The following is a 9,217-nucleotide window of genomic DNA, read 5'->3' as shown; positions in this document are numbered from 1 at the left end:
GCTGACATCAGGTGAGGGGAGGTAGCTGCTGGGTGAGCCAATAATTATGATATCAGCTTCCCCTTGCCCCGAGGGGCTGCTGCCAAGACGGGGAGAAGAGCAAGGTGACTAAGAAGCTAGTTTGCTCCTTGGCTCTTGTTTGACAGGTACCGGCTCCTGAGCCCGCCCCAGCCGCGCCCTGGCCCCCCCAAACCCCTCCCTCCTCCTGGACCAGCCTGGGCCCCCTGTCTCTGCCAGCAGGCACAGCCTGTGGCCTGTGAGGGAGGGGGCTGTCCCGTGGCCCCTACCTGCACCCCAGCACGGGGATGTCAGCCCCCATGGGTGGGGCACAGGCCTGTTGAGACATGTACACGGGTGTCAGGAGAGCTGGGGCACCGCATGTATGTTCATGGAGCCAGCAAGGGGGCTCTGGAGAGCAGTTCTGAGTGGTGGCGTGGGGTTCTCAGGCCTGCCATGGACAGGCGATAGTCATGACACTCCAAGGGCCAGGCCTAAGCGCAGGTTTGCTGGGGACTGTCTGTTCATGAGCTCTGGCCCCTCTGCCTGTCTCTCTACAGTCCCTCTGACACCTTCAGGGTGTCTCCTTGTGTGCGGGGGGGTGTGTACATGTGTCCTTGACTTCTTCTGTGTGTGTGTGGGCATGTGAGTGTCTCCGTGTGTTTGCACATTTGTCTCCCAGGTTGGTCTGCCTCTGCGTCTACGTCTTTCCCCACATCCGTGTGTGGACCTGTGTCCCCGTACCCAAGCCTGTGTCCTCTCGTGTGTCATTGGTGTGATTACACCCTTGTGTCTGCGCACACATCTCTGGTCTGGGTCAGCAGTCCTGCCCTGTGTATGTATCTGTGTGTCTGAGCAGGTGGAGATGGGGCCCCCTGTTCTGTGTCATGGTCCCATGGCCACTCTTCATGGCCTCAATGATGGAAACAGAGATTTATGTGGTTGTGGCTCTGGTTCTGGCCCCTCAGAGTCCACCCTGGAGGTGGAGAGGCCTGGAAATTTGTCCCCCAGTGCTCCTGCCTGGACTCAGGCCTGGGGCCTCTCCCTGGCTCCCTGCCCAGACCCTGTCCCCACCACCTACTCACTGTCCCTTTTTTATCTTCTTTGCCCCGCCCCTGTCTCCTGTCCCTGGCCATTCTTTCCCACCTTCCCTAACCCCCTTGTTCTGGCCTCTAAGCCCACTTGTGCCTCTTCCTAGAACTCTAGGCTCCAGGTTTGTAGATGTGGAATGCCCAGCAAAGCCTGGGATTTGGCTTCTGACCTGAGAGTGGACAGATCAGCTCTTCCCTCCATACTCTATCTCATTCCACAGAAGGAAGTAATGCCAACCTTGTTTGGGGGGTCCCAGTGTTCAGCTGGTATCAGCGTGGAGTAGACTAAAACGTTTGGAGACTTCTTGGTTTAGGAAGTCTAGACCTAGACAGGGAATATCCATCTCAAAAAGAGGGTGCTGAGGCCAACAATGATGAACTGTTTTGAGAATGAGGTTAGCTGTGTCATCTTCCATACTTCTTACTCTGAGCCTCAGTTTCCTTATCTATTAGCAAAGGGATGATATGATTCACCCAAAGAGTTGTTGTGGAATAAAGAGATTATGTTTAAAGTTCCCAACACAATCCCTGGTATATAGCAGATGCTCAGTAGACATGCGCCCTCTTTCTATTTATCAAGCCCAGTGGTGCTTGTAGGAAATGAGGATGTGCTGCCTTGCCCACTTGGGTACAGAAATTGTGTTCTGGGGCCAGAACTGGAGCCCTGACTCAATTCACCTTTCTCTGGGACTCCAATTAGCAATAAAAGCTCTGCTCCCTAACCTGATAACCAGTGAAGTTTCACAGTGAAAGGGCAGCTGTCAGGACCTTCTCATGTGTTTGTTTATTGCTCCTATCTGATGTCTACAGGGCTAATTGTTTTCTAGACTCACAGGTATTTCCTTATGGATATGCTGGGCTCAGAGAGCTCAGAGTAAAAGTTGTAAATTAGAGGCTGCTATCATTGCTATCAAATCAACATTATTCTGAAGGCCCTAACCAGTGCAATAAGATAAGAAAAAGAAATAAGGGGGACCTCCCTGGTGGTCCACTGGTTAAGATTCTACACTTCCAGTGCAGGTTTGATTCTGGTTGGGGAACTAGAGTCCAACATGCCATGTGGTGCAGTAAAAAAAAAAGGAGAGGGGGACATAAATATGAGAAGGAAAGGGGCAAAATCTTTAAGAATTACAAATGGTGTGATTGTTTATCTAGGAAAGTCAAGAGAATTACCTAAAAAACTATTAGAATTAATGAGAGGATTTAGCAAGGCAGCAGAATAAATGTTAAGCATATATACAGAAAAATCAAAACCATTTCTATACAACTGAAATAACCATACTATCCTTGTAAAGTATAAGAAGACAAAAGATCCAATTCATAATAGCGACATTACCAAAAACCCAGGAATACACTTAACAAAAATTTATAAAAATCTACATGAAGAAACAACAGAACTTAACCGGTAGACATAAACTCTGAATAAATATAAAGCCATATCACATTCCTGAATTGGAAAGTTCAATATAATATTGTAAAGATGCCCATTCTGTTCTAAATAATGTATAAACTAAATGTAATTTAAATCAAAAGTCTAATTCCCCACTCCCTCAAACTTGACAAGCTGTTTTTTTGTTCATTTTGTGGGTCTGTGGGATCTTAGGTCCCCAGCCAGGGATCAAACCTGGGTCCTGGAAGTGATAGTGCTGAATCTTAACCACTGGACTGCCAGGGAATTCCCAATAAGTTGATTTAAAAGTTTGGGAAAGAATAAACACATGGTAATAGCTTAAGGAGATCACTCCTGGCTGTTTATTGGAAGGACTGATGCTAAAGCTGAAACTCCAATACTCTGGCCACCTCATGTGAAGAGTTGACTCATTGGAAAAGACTCTGATGCTGGGAGGGATTGGGGGCAGGAGGAGAAGGGGACGACAGAGGATGAGATGGCTGGATGGCATCACCGACTCGATGGACACGAGTCTGGGTGAACTCTGGGAGTTGGAGAGGGAGGCCTGGCGTGCTGCAATTCATGGAGTCGCAAAGAGTTGGGCACGACTGACTGAACTGAACTGAATAGCTTAGAAGTTTTTGAAAAAGAAGACTAATAGAGGGAACTTGTCTTGCTAGATTTCAAGATATTCAATAATGCTTCTGCAATTAAAACAGTGTGATCTTGGTACAAATTAACAAAAATTTAATGGAAGATAATAGAGTCCAGAATAAACTTAGGCATTTGTAAGAATTTGGTATATGATAATAAGAGTTTAAAAGCAGTAGTAAAGTATGAAAATCCAATAAGTGAGCTTGGGATATTTGGGAACTTGGGAGTTTTCCATTTGAAAGAAATAAAGTTAAATCTTACTTCATGCTACACATAAAAAAATCCAAATGAATTAATGACTGTGCTTAGTTGCTCAGTCATGTCCAACTCTTTGTGACTCCATTGACTGTAGCCTGCCAGGTTCCTCTGCCCATGGAGATTTTCCAGGCAAGAATACTGGAATGGGTTGCCATTCTCTTCTCCAGGGATCTTCCTAACCCAGGGATCGAACCTGGGTCTCCCACATTGTGGGCAGATTCTTTACTGTCTGAGCCACAGGGAAGTCTCTGATGAATTAATGATCTTATGTAAAATGAAAAGCATACAGATCAATAGAAAAATCTAGGAAACATTTTTATAATTATGGAACGGAGAATGCATTTTTAAAGTGGTGGTAGTCACACAGTCGTGTCCGACTCTTTGTGACCCCATGGACTGAAGCCTGCTAGGCTCCTCTGTCCATGGGATTCTCCAGGCAAGAATATTAGAGTGGGTTGCCATTCCCTTCTCCAGAAGCATGACATCAAATCCAGAAGACATAAAGCAACGTGGTAGTTGATTACATAAAAAAGTAAATATTTTAATAGAGCAAAATATTCCATAAACAAAGTTGAAAGACAAAAAACAGCCTAGAAAAAAGTGGTGTGATATATATAACAAATGGTTAATATCCATAATACATAAATAAATAAGAAAGACAGTCTCACAGGAAAGTGGACAAAGGATATGAATATGAATAAGCAATTCATAGATAAAATACAAATGGCTAGCAAAGACATGAAAAGTTTTCAACATCATTAATAATCAGTGAAAGGCAAGTGAATTTAGAGGCCAAGGGTCCCAGGGAGCCTCTGGTGGGATGGCAGGAGAGACTGGTTTTCACCTTCCCACAGTGAGACTGTGATGGGTGAGATGAAATTCCTACCTTTCTGAGACAGCATCCACCTGTGCCCCAGGAATGGGCGGGGGCCCTGGCTCCCTCTTTCCTTTGGGAAGCACTACTTCCGCATCCCTTGCAATCTGGGAGTTGAACCAGGAGCCTCTGGAATTCCAGAAAACTTGGACTGAAAGGGGATTTGCGAGGTCATTCTCCTTCTCAGCCTCCGGACAGACTCATCCTCTCCTTTTCTCAACACAGGAGCCCCTCAGAGTTCTCCCCTAGACCCAGAATCTGTCCTGGTGCCTATCCTCAAATATAGCTACTTCAGTGTCAGCTCTGCCCCTCTTGGAAGCTGCTTCCATCTGGAGGTTTGGTCCCACACACTCCAACTTTTCAGGCCCTGTAGATAGAGCTGAGCTGGGCTCTGGCCTGGATGGGCTGTGGTAGCTGGGTGTTTAAACGGACAGGGGCCAGAGGAACTGTGTGTCTCAGGAGACTAGAGGTTAGAACTGGTTCACTCTACTGCTGAGCTCTGCCCGGGGCTGGGCTGCTCTGAGCCTGACTGTCTCAGAGAGGGCAATCTCTCTGGCCACTGCCTGCCATGTGGCGGTCTGGTGCTACAAGGGAGAAGGAGGAGCTATATTTCCACTCTTGGGAGTCCCGGTGTGATAGAAGAGGGGCTCCTTCCTTGCACCCCATCTCAATATTGGTCATCTTCTGTCTACTTGGGTTTTTAATTTTGAAGAGAATGTGAGCTTTAAAACAATTTTTTAAAATTATTCATTTATTTATTTTTGGTCACACTTTGAGGCATGTGGGATCTCAGTTCTCTGACCAGGCATCGAACCCAGGCCCTTGGCAGTGGACGCACAGAGTCCTAATCTCTGGACTGCCAAGGAATTCCCTGTCTGCTTGCGTTCATATGAGTTAAACTTGTCTTCCCAAAGTGAGTTCCCAAGACTGAACCTGCCAGTTCCCAGGTATTCCAAGTCTCAGTCCACAGGCATAGAAGAACCTGAAAACACTTGCGAGGAACACCCAAGCCTGACTGTCCTGAGACCCTGAGGTCCAAGGACTCCGTGTCCAGGAAGGGCTTCCTGGGAGAGAGCAGGCAGCTTCTAGGCCGTGGAGGATCAGAGGAGCCCTGGCCAGGCCCGTGGAGAGAGTGTGACAGGGCTGGGAGGTCTGAGCCGGTTCTGGTTGGCTGACCCTCTGGGAAATCCAGGGAGTTTCCAGGCTGAGAGCTTGGTGGGGGATGTAGAGAGACCAGTGGTGAGGGATGTAGAGAGTCCTATTGGGTGGGGAGGGCAGGCTTCTCCTGTCATCTTACCTTAATCCCTCCTGTTGTAGCAGGCATGGTCACGGAGGTAGGGAGGGGCGATGCCGGTGTGTGTGCATGTTCACTGGTATCTGTATCTGTGTAAGTACACGTGTGCCTGTGTGTGACTGTGAGCATGCAAGTCTATACGCTTCTGTTCCCAGGCTCACATGTGCCGCTGTGAGTGTGCATTAAGTCTGTGGAGCCACAACGTGAGGCTGGGCCTGTCTGTGTCTGAATCTGTGTCTCCGTGTACGTGAGTGCCTCTATACTTCTGGGAACACTCAGGTCAGACACTGTGCATTCGGGCATCCGTGTTTCTGTGGGTGTCTGAGTGAGTGCGTGTGCAAATGCCTGTGACCGTGTACGCACATGTGTGTGTGCCTGAGAATTACTCTGGGTGTCTGAAGAGCTGTGAGTGCCCGTGAATGTGCGACTATGTACACAGGTGTCTGTTCACATGTCTCTGTGTTGTTCTCTGTGTGACCCAGGAATCTCTGGTTCTGTGGGTCTCTCCACCATTAAGAGCAGCTCTTTGGGGGACTTCCCTGGTCCAGTGGCTAAGACTCCGAGCTCCCAATGCAGGGGGCCTGGGCTCAATCCCTGGTCAGGGAACTAGAACCCACTGAGTTCACATGCTGCAACTAAGACATAGCACAGCCAAATCAAGCAATATTCAAACAAAAGAGCAGTGCTTTTAAAACAAAACTTCCATTCATTTTTAAAATTATATTTATTTATTTTTATTTTTGGCCGTGCTGGGTCTCTGTTGCTACACAGGCGTCTCTCTAGTTGCAGCGCGAGGAGGCTGCTCTCTAGCTGTGGGACGCAGGCTTCTCATCGCGGTGGCTTCCCTTATTGCCAGCTGTGGGCTCTAGGGCTTCAGTGCTTGCAGCCTGTGGGCTCAGTAGTTGCGGCTCCTGGGCTCTGGAGCACAGGCTTAGTAGTTGCAGTGCTCAGGCTTAGTTGCTCTGGGGCATATGGGATCCTCTCGGGATCAGGGATCTTACCCGCATCTCCTGCATTGGCAGGTGGCTTCTTTATCACTGAGCCACCAAGGCAGCCCAAGAGCAGCTGTCTTGAATCTCTGTCACAACCCTCCCAATCTGCCCCCAGTTTTGTCCCCCGCCCCACTCCTTTCCCTGAGGTGGAAGCTCACCCTTTTCCGGCCCCTAGTAAAACCTCTTGGTTCTGCTAATCATGACTAATGGGGTCCAAACTGGGTGGAGGCTGTAGGGGGCACCCTCTCCAGGCTGGCACCCACCAGAACCTCACCCATCCCAGTTCTACCCCACCTCTAAGCCTTCACCTGCGGGTGTACTGTCCACTCTCCTATACAGCTCCCCCCTCCCATTTCAGGAAGCAGCCTCCCTTCTGAGACTTTGGGGAGATAGGAAAGTCACAGCTTGAGCCCCCAAGGGGCCTAGGCTGGGATTGAGGACTCTAACCCCTAGAGCTTCCCTTGGCCTAAAGACCAAAGCAAGGTGAAACCAGCCAGGGGATTAATATCCCTTTCTCCCACCTTCTCCAGCCTCCTAACAAGCGCCCACTTTCTGCCCTGCCAGGTTCTTCCTTAAAACACGTGGCTTGGGACTTCCCTGGTGGTCCAGTGTTTAAGAATCTGGCTTCCAAAGCAGGGGGTGAGTTCGATCCCTGGTCAGGGAACTAAGATCTGACATGCTGTGGGGCAACTAAGCAAAGATCTAGCATGCCACAAGGAAGATCCTGCGTGCCATAACTGAGACCCAACATAGCCAAATAAACAAATAAATATTTTAAAAAACCCAAAAAACAAAAAAACACTTGGCTTGGTAGCTCTTTGCTAGGCCTTCTGGCTGCTACAGTTGCCGCTGGGGCTGGGGTTGGCCAGCAAGAAGAGAGGGGAGGTTACCAGGGACATTCCCAGGGCCCTAGGGAACAGGGGCAGGGGAAAACTGGGTCTATCTGATGAGCCTAAAGGGTGACATTGGCTCAAGATCACACAGCACTCCACACACAGCAGTCTGGAAAGGGGATTTGAGGTCAGACTTCTCAGAAGCAAGAAACCCCCCCATTCTTCTAATATGTTTATCATTCATACAACAATCACCATACTGTTGCTAGGAACTAGGGGCACGGCTGTGCCAGGCAGACTGTCTTCAAGTTGTTCGGGCCTCATTGATCTCCCCTAGCAATGGGGACCTCACTACCATAGACGTTCTTGAGTCCCAGGATTGCACAAGTTCAGCTGGATGGAGACACCCAAAGCCCCTTGTTGCCTTCCTGGAAGCCATGGGGGAGAGGGTGGGGCCCAGGCTGGGAGGGCATAGACCTCCATCTCTGCAAAGCCACATCTTCCTGAGGCCCAGAGTGTGTGTGCCCAGGTACGGCTGAGCTGCTAGGCCACCTGCTCAAACCCAACCTGGGTTGACAGGCCCTTCCTTCAAAGGCTGGCTCCGTCCCTCTGTGCTGCTTTATTGCCTAGCTAATGATGGTGATTAGGCCAACAGGTGCCGCCTGCCTCCCATCTCTGCCCTACCGCCTGCTGTGGAAGGTGATTTCTAAGCACCTGGGGAAGCCTGCCCTGTGTTCTGCCAGGGCACCCACCATAGCTGCCCCCTCACCCCTCAGGCCACTTTTTGTCTACCTCCTTCCCTGAGAAGGCAGGCCCAGTCCTCATCCCCCTGGGGCTGCTGTGTGACCTCAGTGCACATCTGGCTCTCTCTGAGCAGGACTGAGGGGGAATCAGACAGGTATGAAGGGGAGCTGAGAACAGTTGGAAGGCATGTGTCCCCTAGGAAGCACGTCCATCTGTTCCCCAGCCAGGGCTGGACCATGGGTACCCAACCAGGGTCTCAAAGAAAGTCCTAGTTTGCAGAGGGTCCTCCCCCTTGGGAACCCACTGCACTGTGGGTAAGCCCCTAGAGGAGTCTCACCATTCTGGGGCCAGCCCACTCCCAGTGGGGGTGGGGGCTGTTGCCTGGGGCCTTGGTGGTGTCCTAGCGTGGGTCTGGGTGGGAGCCGTGATTTATGACTGTGCTTCATGAGTGAGGAATGCCAGCCTGGGGGGCTGGGGTGGGGGCAGGGCCCCTCTCCTGACACTCTTCACTCTGTTGGATGTCTGGCATGTCCTGTCAGCATCCTCTGTCCCCTGGGGACAGCAGTGTTCCCCCCCACCCCACGGAGCAGCCTCCTCCCATCTGTGCCTCCCCTCAACCCTGAACCCCTCAGCTCCAGCCCAGGGGGAAATCCAGAATGAAATCCTTTTTGGGTTTCTCTCTTCACAACTCAGCTCCCAATTTTATTGGGCATGAGGAAAAAAAAAAAAAATCTATTTTTTTTTTCCTCTGGCTGCACAAGAAGGGAACTGGACAAGACGCTTGGAAACTTCCATCTAGGTGACCTTCCGGCCAGGAAGGGGTGTTGAGCTCCCAGCATGGAGGAGGGAGGTGGTAACATCTTTCCCCACCCCCACCCTACCTTGCCAGATAATGAAAACTCTGGAATTCATGAAGGCAGAGTTGGGGAAGGGAGGTTGGGAGGCAGAATGATCCAGAGTGCAGCCGGTCCTGGACTGGGAAGGCCATGGCCGGCTTTGAACCTGTTCCTGTGAGCCTCACGTGATGCGTCCTGCTGCAGGTTGCCATTTTGGGTGAGGGTCCAGCTTTCTGGGCCCCTCGCATGGGTCA

Source organism: Ovis aries, chromosome 11, assembly GCF_016772045.2.
Source record: "Ovis aries strain OAR_USU_Benz2616 breed Rambouillet chromosome 11, ARS-UI_Ramb_v3.0, whole genome shotgun sequence".
Lineage (NCBI taxonomy): Eukaryota > Metazoa > Chordata > Mammalia > Artiodactyla > Bovidae > Ovis > Ovis aries.
This window is presented reverse-complemented; position numbering follows the sequence as displayed.